This window comes from Lissotriton vulgaris, chromosome 5 (assembly GCF_964263255.1).
Source record: "Lissotriton vulgaris chromosome 5, aLisVul1.2, whole genome shotgun sequence".
Lineage (NCBI taxonomy): Eukaryota > Metazoa > Chordata > Amphibia > Caudata > Salamandridae > Lissotriton > Lissotriton vulgaris.
The window spans coordinates 422,770,459-422,783,833 of NC_141693.1; the positions used below are offsets into that span (position 1 = coordinate 422,770,459).

The window sequence follows — 13,375 nt, forward strand, 5'->3', positions numbered from 1 at the left end:
AAACGATACAATTGTATCTTTGCCTGCAGGATTAACAAACAAACGCCGGAGACTTAACCCCGCGTTCCGAGACGGCGCTGCCCGCTTCGACTTTTTGTGAGTAATTGAGAAATCTCAATGTTAGGCAAGCACACAATTCTGTTTCTGCTCGACTCTAAAGCGATACAATTGTATCTCTTATTTTAGAACCAACACGCGAGCGCCGCTGGCGCAACCTCGCTTTGCCTAAATCAGTGTGTTTATAACTCCGCTCCTTTGACCTGATGGAGATTGACTAAATAGAGTGTATATAGGCATCACGCCTTATTTTCGTGTGAGTATTAGCGATTTCATTATTTGAAACACGAGACTTGCTCGTTGTTTATATACTCGTAACTAAGTGGAATTCATTATGCATGTTTTACTTAGCAATCCACTCTCTCCTTCCAGTAGTTTATTGGAGATCGAAGCAGCGCCATATTTATTAATTATTCCTGGTATTAAAGATATGCTTGACAGGCAACAAAACAGCTTTTAAAGGTAAATTCCATCACTGCCTATTATGATACATCCCTTAACCAGGTTCCCTCATGAGCCTGAGTGTTACCCAACCCCTGAGGACAGCAGGTTTCTCCCTAAAATTATCCATTACATTATCTTACAGTCATGTTTGTCTCCTCTGTAGCTGATGTTCCCACCTTGTTGGACTGACCACGACTCTTTGGTGTGGCGGCCTTATCTTGTACAGAGCCCATCCGGGCCGTACCCCATGGTAATTTACTTAAATTCCTTCCCTAATAGATAGGATGAACTGTGGTCGTCCTTATAATGTATTAAAGTCTTATTATTCTTCACACAGATCTGCCCCTTCCCTCCCACCTCTCCAGTATGTCGTCCTGATGAAGACCCCGTCTAAGGACTTTAACTAGCCTACTTAAAGGGGTCGAAACGTCGACTTTCTTCTCTTGAGATTCCGGCACACCCCCGATCCATTAAGCAATCAGCTGTGACCGTTGAAGATGATGTACTGACTATGTTTGGAATTTTGCCTTAATATTTTTTGGCATTTGTATTATAATTGATTTGTACTGTCATTTGAATTTGGATTTTTTTCCCGTTTTACACTATTAGTAACATTCTTTACTCTCTTTCACCTCCCTGAGCACTTCCTCCCTTCCCTTTCTCTTGGGGCTTGTTAATTTGCATAAGTTAATTCATTCATTGTTATCAGCAATCACGCTGTGTTTTGATAATAAATCACGTATATCAAATCCCAAATTGCTATTTATGTTTGTTCAATTGTTTCTTTGTTAATTTTGCTTCAGTGTATGTCCACAATACACTACCCTTACGGGGACCCCCTTTTATATGTACTACATAACGCCCAGGTCCCCGTGACTGCATGGGTCCAACCCCTTTTATGTAACAGGCTCTGTGTGTGTGGCTCTGTGTGGGTAGCTTTTTTTGTAGGTGGGTCTGTGTGTAGGTGGGTCTGTGTGTAGGTGGGTCTGTGTGTGGGTGGCTGTGTGCGTGGGTGGCTCTATGTGAATGACTGTGTGGGTGGCTTTGTGTGTGTGTGTGTCTGGCTCTGTGTGTGCGGCTCTGTGTGTGGGTGCGCGTGTGGCTCTGTAAAACAAAAACGTAAATAAAAATAATGTCATGAGCAATGCCAATAGCTCTAACTTAAACAATGCCAAGACCATTGCATTGTAAATGCTTGTTGATCACTTACATCCCTCAGCAAGAAGGGGTAAGGGAAAGGGGAAAAGGATTTCAGACACTAGGCAGCCTCCTGTAAGCATAAGGGCTGTCATCCCCAACTGCTAGCCCCAAAATGGATGATAAATGGGTGTGATGTAGGCCACCTGCTCCTCCCTACCACCCCCAGCACCCCCTCACTGCTGCAGGCAAAAGGCTGAATTACTCGCATTTGCTGGTCAGCACCACAACCTCGTTTTGATTTATGTGTGGCCGCTTTGACTGTAGAAACCTGTGTGAGCATGAATCTACTACAGTTTGGTTTGCACGCGGGTATTTTGCGTTCTTAAGTTTAGTTTTTCTTCTTATGTTAATTGTTAATAAACCTGATTTAAATGTAATTAAAGGTACACGCCTTGCATTTTATTCGCAAACCTTAGTTACCGATGCCCTCGTACTCCTGCCCGATCTCTGTATGATCAGCTCGTTGTTTTACATTTCAGGGCAGGGCGGCGGAAGTACACAAGAAGGCAACGCTGCTCGTGTCATCCTGTGTTGCAGACTTCACCCCCATGCTTTCTATCCCTTCAGACACTTATTTGATTTCCTCTTACATTGTTCCGCCAACAAGTCTCTTTCCCTAAAACTGTGTCCGAGATTTGGAAGAGCCATGTGTGCGCTCTGAAGTGGCCTCAGTCATCACCCGAGTCAATCAATAATAAACGGGTAGGTCAGGGTGATATCTGTCTCCTGCCTGGCCCGTGCGTGCCTGTTCTTTTTTCCATCTTTTGCAAAATACAGATCCTGCAGGGCAGATGGCCGCATCTGGCCGCCACGCACTCTGGTAGGTTTCCACTTCTTAGAACCAAGAGCCATCTTCCACATGGGGGTCTTGCAATGAATAGATACCAGTGTTTACTTTTCAAAATCTCCTGGCCCAGCTATCTCTGCACGGGATTTAATATTTCTATAGTGTGCTTTTGGTACTGGAGTATTAATTTCAGGCTGGAGGCAGTACTCCTGATAATCGTATTACAGGATAGGTAATATTTAGCTCAGTGCTTAATTTGTAAATAAATAAGTGCCAGAGACCTAGTCATGAGGCCACTGCAGCTTGTACGAACCATGGCCTCTGCCAGCGCTGCCAAGTGTGACAATTCAAACTGTTCCCAGACCCTGAAGCTATAAGAAGGCTTGGGTGAGGTGTAGTCTTTTTCAATGCACATTCAATTAATAAACAACTGTTTACCACATACACATAAATACACACAACCACACCTAACCACACACACACAACCATACGCACAACCACTCACACAACCACGCACACAACCATGCACCCACACACACAACCACACACACACAATCACACGCATACACACAACCCCACGCACAAACACTCCACAGACATCAATCCACATAATTCAGCTCAACAACACAATAACACAACACACCACATACATCTAATCCACACTACAGAATTCCACATCATCCCACAAAATTCTACAGCACACCACATAATTAAACTCCACCACAAACCATTCCACAACACAAATACCATTACACATAAACTCAATAACACACATTCCCACTCCACACAATTCCAGTAAACTCAATACCACATCATTACAACCCACAACATTCTACCATGCCACATCATGTCACTGCATAAATGTAATGCACACCACACAATTTCACGCCACACAATTCCACAACTAACAATTCCAATCCAACCCACATAATTCCACTACACACCACATGCATACACTCCATAACACATGGCTAAAAGACATTGCCATTAGCTCTAACTCAAATAAATCCGAGACATATTGTATTTCTAATGCTGGTTATATATTGGTCTGACTATTGACCCTTTCCAACTTTCAAGAAGTTAAGACATTTCGGAAGATGACATTTAAAAAACGAGCTCACCAATCCACATCATTTTTTTATATAATTGCTGGTAGATTATCTGGCCCTGCTGCTTTAGTTAGTTTTTGGGATTGGATGGTTTCTTTTCTCTTTTGGAAAGGGAAATACAAGTCTAATTCTTCCCCAAACGTAATCCTTTTTTTCCAGATTCTCATCTAACTTGTTGCTATTATATAGCTTGCTCAAATAATTAATCCAGTCATCTTCTCCCACTAAGCACTGCACTTCCCCTTACACATTCCCCTCCTGCACCAATTGGCAGAATGATCTTATGTTATTTGTGCCTCTCACTTCAAACATTGTTTTCCTATTCTTAGTCACATATTCAGAGTTCCTTTCTTTCAACTTATTTTTATACTCAAGTTTTAGTAAAAGCAGAAGACGAATATATTGATGGTAGAAGGTATTACATCTAGGACAGATCATCACAATATGGATGGTGTTGGAGATGGACATGTAGTCACAGGGACATGCTTGCAGTTCCGAATCCCTTATCCAACCCCACCCCCATAGAAAACTAGAACAAATGTAATCTAAAATAGGTCAGTAACCTGCGATAATAATCGGACATGTTTAAATTCAAATTAGCCCAACAAATGCTTGGTCAAAGCAGAAGCCACTCTCTCTGCTGCCACTCTAGAGTAAAAGGCCGCTTAAGCCCGGCAATATATTTTCCTTTACTATGCGGTCTTGGTCAGAAAAAACTTCAGGTCTACCCAACTTTGTAAGATTTCTCCTGATGTACAGCAGCCATGGAATTCGGGACATAATGCCAGGCTCATCCAGCCTCACAGAATTAGGTTCTTAAGATTTAATTTGTCCTTCATCCAGAGTGAAACCCAAAAGCACAAGCTCTGGGGAAATAGGCCAATCTGATAAGATGATCGGTGTGACAGGATGTCAGCACTGACCAAGCCACGGGCCCATGCCTAGTTGCGACTGATCTTCAAGTTTGGTGCAGCAGGAACCATAAGCAGTACCCATATACATTGTATATACACCAATGTTACAGTGCCTGTGCATATGGAGGCTACATCTGTGGTGGAACAGTATCCTTAGGAATAGTAGGTATGGGCTGGGTTTGAATGGCTCCCAGTCAGTGGCATTTACCTGTGCCCTAACACTCAGGTTTTTTTGGTAACCAGTTTGCTGCTGGTTTTAGGCAATCCAGCTGCAGATTACCACCAGTTGGCATATGTACGTTTGCAAAAAGAGGAAAAAGTTGCTCCTGAAGCAGAGCAGCTTTGTTGACAGCACTGTCAAGTAGAACGCACCAGATTTCAGACGAACGCATTTTGGTGTGGTGGTCCGCAACACAGCACCAAAATGCGAAGTCACACATTTATAGCGCCTCCTGAAGTTGGCTGGCAACTGAGACGGAGCGCCACCACTGGCGCTAATTAAGCAAAGCACAGACCACGTGCTGCTCTGGCAGCCTGAGCCCACAGTGTGTGACAGACTGCACTACACTGTGCAGTACAACTGCACTGCTCTGCTCGGGTGTTGGATTATTATTTGTTTACAATAGCTCATCTGCCAGCCAGGAGGTGGTTCCGGCTGCTCCAACCAGGTTGGGCTCAGCTGGGCTCTAATTGGCTGCAGTACTGCAGCGGCATTTGCAACATTGTACATTTGCTGCCTGTGACAGAACTTAAGTCAACCAAGCAGGCGGCGCGAGTGGGTAGAAGCTTGTAAGTTTAGTTGCAGTCCGCCACTGCTCATACCCCGGCCTGTGCCTCTTATAATGCCATGCGACCAAAACCAGGCTGCTGGAGACAGCTCTTCGAGGACATGTGGCTCAGTCACTCTCAGCCTCAGGTCTGTAGACTCATAATGGCCCCCGAAGTTAGTGCGTGTATAAATAAATATTGACTTCATAACCCCACAACATGGTATCCCTGTGCAGGCCCTTGTGTCTTGCCAAGTGCTCGTGGTGTGGGGGTGTTGTGCAAGGTACACTCCCGTGACGAGGTTCCTTTCAGTACCCGATAGAGCACTTGTCTATGCTCACGGTGCGTGAGTGTCCTGCACTGCACACCTTCATGCTGTGCTCCATTCACAGCGTGAGAGCACATCCCTTTCCCTTGTGTCTGTGCTTGTTGTGTGTCAGTGCCGTACATTGCACACCTGCAAGCTGGTGCTCCATTCACGGCCTCTGGCCTGAGAGAGAAGGACTTCTGACTTGTAAAGAACAGCTGGATGCAGGACTGTGGCTCGAACTGGAGGTGCTTCAATACAACATGACCCACCAGATACTAGGTGCTGCACACAAGACCGTATTCATTCACTCAGAATAAGGGGAAATGGCAGAAATGTCCTGATCTATTTTACATCTTTCAGTCCTGATACCTGGTTCTGTTGATGCTGCTTCTGCACCCTCAATGATCAATCTCCAAAAAAGTGACCTTTAACCCAGGAAATGTCTTCTCTTGGAGGCGGCAGATCTCACTTGCGATATTTCAGACTTCTCTGGTGATGATCATGTGATGCGCAGCTGGCATTACTGTACCCCACTACTGTCTGTACCTCTAGGGGGTGTTATACTGTGTGCATCTTCTTGTACATAACTTGTGATAATATGGAATGGCACCCAGGATCTGGAATGCACTCCCTCCAGAAACCAGGCTTATCTCCTCCATTGCATTTTTACTGCATTTTTCAAGAAGGAAGTAAAAGCGATCCTCATGGCTAAATTCACCTGAACATTTACTTTGGATTTTTTGAGACTCTTCACTTATACTTTTACTTCTTGTCTTGTCTGATCTACTATGCTCCTTCTTTTACCTATCCCATTTTGTTATCCATTTATAACATACAGCTACTCTGTGCACAAAAAGATTGTTTAACATTCGCTCGTTTTTCTTATCCCTGTATTTGTAAAGCGCTCCGATATCCGCAAGGATCTTGTTCGGGCTATATAAAGCTTTAAAAATAAAAATAAAATAAATGTTTAATACGAGGCGCCCTGACTCTCTCAGATCTCGTTCCGCTTCATAAACATCCTAAAATAAATACAAAATAAAATACTTTCCTGGGGAGACTACTGCTGCCTCTCACTGGAGAACCCTTGTAGTATGTTTGGAGGGGCTAACCAATCACACCGTGCTGTGACTGTCTGCGACAGCCGGAATCCAAGAGTCAGCTGACTGCTGAGATCCGTGTTGGAAACTCTCATGCCCCATTACAGACTTGGCTGGGGTCCAAAAATTGGTGTCATTAATCATATTTATACCTTTCCCTCGTCTGCATTGCTTTATTTTGCTCACGAAAAAGTGTCACTCATAGCTGTTGAAATGTCACATATACTTACACAGAAATTATGAAAATGTAACACATAGCAATCTGAAACCTTGGCAGCTACGTAGTGAAAACATGAAAATGGCAGGTCCAAGTGTGATAATACACCATATGCACTTATCACAGTGCCGCAGTGTCTATTTTACTTACAAATTTTCTGTCAAACTGGAATGGTCTTTCAATAACAGTTAGCACATAACCTAGAAAAGCATTGGCAAAGCAAATAGGTCTATCCTTGGTGACCTATTTGCTTAAATTGCTGGTGAAAAACGGTGTTGCATGTGGTTGCGTTATTCAGTGGGCGCTTGTATGCATGACATTACACTAATTGAATGATGTAGGTGTCAATTTTAACCAAGAAGGAATTTTCACTTCTGCAAAAGTAGATTTGTGAAAGTGGAGCAACAAAGAAACCGGGTGGATGAGCAGGTGTGTGGGAAACAACAGGGAGTGTGCGGGAGAGCAGCAGCCATTTAGGGTTAAACAGAACATAGAAAATAAAGCCAGGGCAGGGAGCAGCACAGCTAATTTGGGGAGGTGCGGGGGTACAAGCAACACATGAAATGGAAGAGCTTGCAAACACATGCACTCTAATATAGTGCCTAAAGAAAAGTAGTTCTTTAAAATTGATCGGTAAAAGGATAAGTCAACCAATCACCAAACATGGTAAAGAGCTTATATTCCAGTGCAAGGGCAAACACAAGAAGAGGAAGGCAAGCCATTAAATAAGAAGCAAGCAAATGAGTGACAAAGACAACCAATAGTAAGCTATGGTTGGGCTATAAAGTCCACTAGAAGTTTTTAGTAGAGTCCACAAGAGGCTTTTACATGCAGAAAGTTAAAGCTGTTGGGCCAGTTCGACCTAAAAATACCTTGGTAGATGGCAAAAAAGTAAATGTTGCGACACCGTAATTTAAACGTTGTGACCCCTCCACCTCCCCTGTACATATTTCATACTTCCTTCCTACTGCTATGATCCCCCCAAAAGACACTTTCTATACCCTTCCCTCTTCTATCCCTCCACTATCCTTTTCAGTCCAACTAACAGACTCACATGTTCACCGCTCAAATTAATTTCATATTTCTATATACTAATTCCCACCCGGTTTGGGTTCCAGAGTAGCGTGCTACCCACCAAAAGCTCTTTGACACCTCATATGGGGTAGCAAGCACTATATAAAGGCAAACCCTTCCCTCTTCTATCCCTCCATTATCCTTTTTCAAACCAAGTAACAAACTCGCATGTCCACCGCTCAAATTAATTTCATACCTCCCTATACTAATGCACCACTAATCCTCTTTTTGTTCCGGAGCAGCATGCTAGTCGCAGAAAAGTGCATTGGCATCTCATCAGGGTTAGTAAATACAATTACAATACAATACATAAAAGAAGTGTGCAGAGACGAACAAAATCTGATATATATCATGTTCCCAGTCTTCCATGAACAATCTACTTGGAATACCTAGCGGGACGTTTAGAAGGTCTCATAAACATATTTATCAACTACCTGCAGCGGTGCACTGGACACGTATCCCTAAATTTCATATTCAAAATTGCTATGGAGATACAATTGGTGCTAAACATTGAGAATCGTCTTAACCTTTTTATGCCCAAGCCTTCTAGAAAATTCATTAATGCCATAAGTTGCTCTTTTAAAAGTCATGATATTTTTATTGAGCAATAGTTTTCAATTAACATGTGAATCAAATGATACCCAGATAGGTAAAATGCTCAACCCTGCTGATAAGCTGACCTGAAATATTTCAATCTTTTTAGGGTCAACCAGCATAACACAGTATTTAGTATAGTTTGTTGTAAGGTTGAGCCCATCCATGAAACGAACAAAAAGGCCAAGGAGTTGCTGCAAACCCTAAGTGTATGTACTACGTGCAACTAGGACTGCATCATCAACATATAAAAAGGCAGGTAGCAAGCGACTACCCGCACTCAGTAAGTCCATCCCTTCTTCAATTAATACTGATTTCAGCCGAATAATATAAAGAATAAAAAGAAAGGGAGCCAGGATTCAACCCTGGTGAACCCCTCTCTTCAAACTAAAGTGCTGACTGCATTCACCATTTACACCATACCCCGCTAAAGCAGTAAGACCATCATGTAAATCACGCAGGAAGGCAACAAGAGCAGGCTCAAGCCCCTTAGACCCCAGCACAGCCCTGTCAAACGCCGATCTGAGGTCAATCAAGGCCAAGTGAATTGCATCACCTCTTTGCTGTTGTATATTTAAATATTATCAAATGTACATTCAGATTTTGTTCAATAGTTCCCCGACCGGGCCTGAATCCAGTTTGATGGACTTCTAGCTTTCAAAACACCTCTACAAGGAAACCCAACACTACTTAAAAGAAAACACTTCTCACACTACATCTCAACAGCAGAAGGACCCACTTAGGAAATTCATAAAATAATGAGCGAGCTCAAGAACCATGAATCCATTCACCTGAAGATCTCACATTCCTAGAAGCCGTAAAACTCTCTGGCATATCATTTCATAAATAGGCAAAATACCATAAACTCTACCTTCAAAAGAAAACAGAACGTTCATCTGTCCCAGTCATTTAGTTTTTACCTGCCCAGAATCCAAATCATGGAGTAAAATTAATACATTTTAACCATTACACCGAAGACTTCATAAGCACGACAAGTGATTGTTTTATCAGGAATACCAGTGAATTCATGCCCAACACTTATATAGAACTTGGGTTATCAACGATTCTCAATCACATTGGTTCTCACTGGCATCATTCACTTCATTCAACATTTATCAGCCAAAATGACTGAATGCAATCAATACTCAAGTCAAGTCAAAAGGTAAGTTTATTTAGATCATAATCTTTAAACCAATACACAGTACTTACTTGCATTAAAATATTATCTATCGACAACAATTCATACAAAATTCTCGTTAAAATCTCGTTCCTTTAAAAGAAAGGTGTAAATGGACTTCCCCCAGTCATATGACATTTAGAACTGGGTACACATATTCTCAATTACTCCGAATTAGTTTTTTTGTTGTTTTTTTTTATCCTAATAAAATTCATAAAACCGGTTATCTCTAGACACAATCCTATTTAATACATTAAAATCTATTTCTGACTTATTATAAAACTCTGTACAACCTTTATAAATTTCCCAAGTGCAATTACAATATCAATGCTTGGAAGTTCTGTAATTAGCTCAAGTGCTTGTCTCCTATTTCTTATATCATATTTTATAAATATTGGACGCAGCCAAAGTTTACGCTGTTCTAAAATATTTATACAGTCCAACAAAAAGTGCACGGTATCCCCTTTTGTACCCAACCTGCATTTACAGTGCCCATTAGGGTCCAACATTTTGGTTTTAAATTCTTTATTTGATATCCAAGGATTGATCCCAATGCGTAACCTTAGGATCTCTTGTCTAAACCACGGGTTAGGCAATAGATCCAAGTAAGGGAACCAGGTTTCCTTTGCCCATGCATTCATCATAAAATCCACCGATATTTTCTTACCAAGATATTCCCTATCCATGCTTCTAGTAGCAGCTTGTCCATTAGTTCTTAGCTCATGTTTTGAGCACTCTATTGTTAGCGAATCACAAGATATATCCACTTTTATATTTTCGCAGGCCTGTAACATTCTCTTCCTACACATTTTTGCCCATTTTAGGTCACTTTGTTGTATTTCATTTCGACACCAATGTGCAACTTTTTGATCGTTTTGAAGACTTTTCCAAAATCTAATTACTGCACATTGTGCCTGGACCCCCCAAGCAATTGTCCCTACCTCTATTCTTATGGCTTGCACCATTGCCGATGGGGATAGGGATAGGAGCTTTTCCAAGCATTTTCCTTCCTCTAGGTCCCAGACTCCCTTACCGCTCAAATAAAGGATTTCTGCTCCATAGAGGACTTGTGGTGGAATCATCGCATTAAAAGCTTTCAATAGTGGTCTGTGAGACTGATCCCCATAATCCCGGTTAAACATTTTTAAACCAGCAATTTAAGTTTGTGATTTCGCTTTTTGGGCTTCGAGGTGTGTTTGCCAATTTAATTTTTTATCGAACCACACACCTAGGTATCGGTATTCATTTACGGATTCTAATTTAAGATCCCCTAAAAACCAATTAAACTTAATCGCTTTTTTCCCAAAGCACAGGATTTTCGTCTTGTCTAGATTTACCTTTAAAAATAACTTTTTACAATATTCATTAAAAGAATTTAGTTTCCTTTGAAGGCCAATTTCTGTTTGATCCACTATTACTAGATCATCTGCGTATAGCAGACACCGCACCTTTTTGCCATCCATTCTTGGGCTGGCACTACCCTTCACTTCAAGGCATTTCGGTAATTCAGATAGGAAGATGGAGAATAACTGGGGGGCCAGCACGCAGCCTTGCCTTAGCCCATTTCCGATAGGAATTTTCGGCGTCAGTGACCCATCAGTATCCCTGATCACTTGACACATCAGTACTCTTTACCATACGGTTTTGGACAGTTGTTATTTATACAAATTGGCCAATTTTTCTCAGGCATCTCCCTGTACTGATGAGACCTCTGTATCACGTTGAGGATCGAAACGTCGGTGTGGATATATATATATATATATATATATATATATATATATATATATATATATATATATATATATATATATATATATATATCTCTCAAAGAAATCGGACATTGACCTAATGGTTGTGTATTAACCTGTTTTTTGTTAAAAACACAAAACAGAACTCTGGATACAATTCAATTTTACTTGGTTCATGACACTGGGTTGTGGTTCCTTTTTCACTGGGACGCACTGCACTCTTATAATGTATTGCAACATGGAAAGTTTATGATACTTGAAAATGGATTACTTTTGATATATGGTGGTCTGAATAGTTATTTATTTTTTGTATTCATTGCATACAGTCAATTTATCGGATAATTGATGAATTAAGTGAATGACACCAATGAGAACCACTGTGATTGAGAAGTAGTGATAGCCCGAGTCCCCATAGGTTTATGGTCAACTCTTCCTGCACAGTATTATATGATGGAATCTAAAGCTTGACATTCTGTCAGACACGAAGCTAGATGTCCTCAGTAAGAACAGAATCTAGAGAAGATCCTTCTTCAAGAGTATTATCCTTACTGATGGAGAAGGAGGCAGGTAACGCCAATGCCCTGAGGGAGTCAGACAAACGTTCAGGACTTTATTTGCAGTAGAAAGGAATTTTGAACAGCTGCACCCACTGAAATGAAAGTAAAATAAAGAACACATTTTCAGACCGCCTTGCCCAATAATAATTAGTGGGTGTTTCTGAGACTAAGGATTCCTCACTATCTGGACTTCAGTTCTGTTCTTCTGGAAGGAGATACACTGAAGTTTGTAGTCCAGTCATCAGACATGATGGGAGAGTATATGGAGGAGAAAAAAGGGCAAATGGCTGCTAACTGGATTCAGAGGTGGAGGTTATGCTAGAACCCAGCAGAGTAAAAATGCACAAGGTTCACAGGTTGTTTGTGGAGGGAAAAGGATTTAAAGAACTACACAATGCACCAGATCTAGGTAAATACAAGTAACCATGCAAAGTCATTTTCAGCTACTGTATTAAGTACGCAGATATGCCTGGATTTCCACCCAAAACAGTGACTGTTCCTTGAATAAGATTCTCTGTGACCAAGGCAATAAGAGAACTAACAGTGGAAAGTATTGCTTAGAACCCAGTGGTGATGACAGAACCCCAAACACACTGCCAGTAGACATGCAGTCAATGTTTAAAGCTGGTTTTTATCAAATGTACATGAGTCACTTCGGTCACTCTGCCTTTTTATGTTGGCATTAGCGAGAGACGTAAAATCACACACTTAAACATTTAAAAGGCAGTAAAATGTGACTACACAGGTAGAAAAGAAAAAAGCAGGTTGGTGTTCACTCAGGAGGGGGCAGTAATGGGTGGGTGAGTAGTGATAAGTGGCAGTAAGGAGTGCACAGCAAGGAGTTTGAAGGTAACTCGAGAAGATGCACATCTTTGATTACCTTTGTAAGGTTGATCGTTCAACACACACTTGATCGGTCTTTCCTTTGTGCTCACAGATGATACAGCACACACAGCGATACGTAAAGCAACCTGAGCCCTCACCACCAAAGAATCCTAGGTACACCACAGAGAGCAGAAACCAAGTCCTTGTACCCACAAGAAAAACAGTGATTATGCTGCCTGAAAACAAGCAGGTAATGAACTGCTCAAACAATACTCTAAAAGAACCTCCTTTCGAACACTCCAAAAATGTGGTCATCTACTGTTACCCACATATTCACATCCATCATGAGGCACACGTTTTCCCTCTAAGTCTCCAAAATCTTACTGTGGCATCAGGCTACAATCTCGCAACACAAGCGTGACATCCAGTCTTTGTAGAAAGCAGCAACCTGGGAGTACCTAGGCCCCGAGGAACAACACTGAATGAAGAATAAC

General features: G+C 41.6%; 1 protein-coding gene across 1 annotated transcript in view; it reads right to left on the reverse strand.

Moving 5' to 3' along the window:
* Positions 1-13,375, reverse strand: part of ERCC6 (ERCC excision repair 6, chromatin remodeling factor) — a 201,916-nt gene that overhangs the window by 141,375 nt on the left and 47,166 nt on the right. The gene's annotated exons all lie outside the window — the stretch shown is intronic.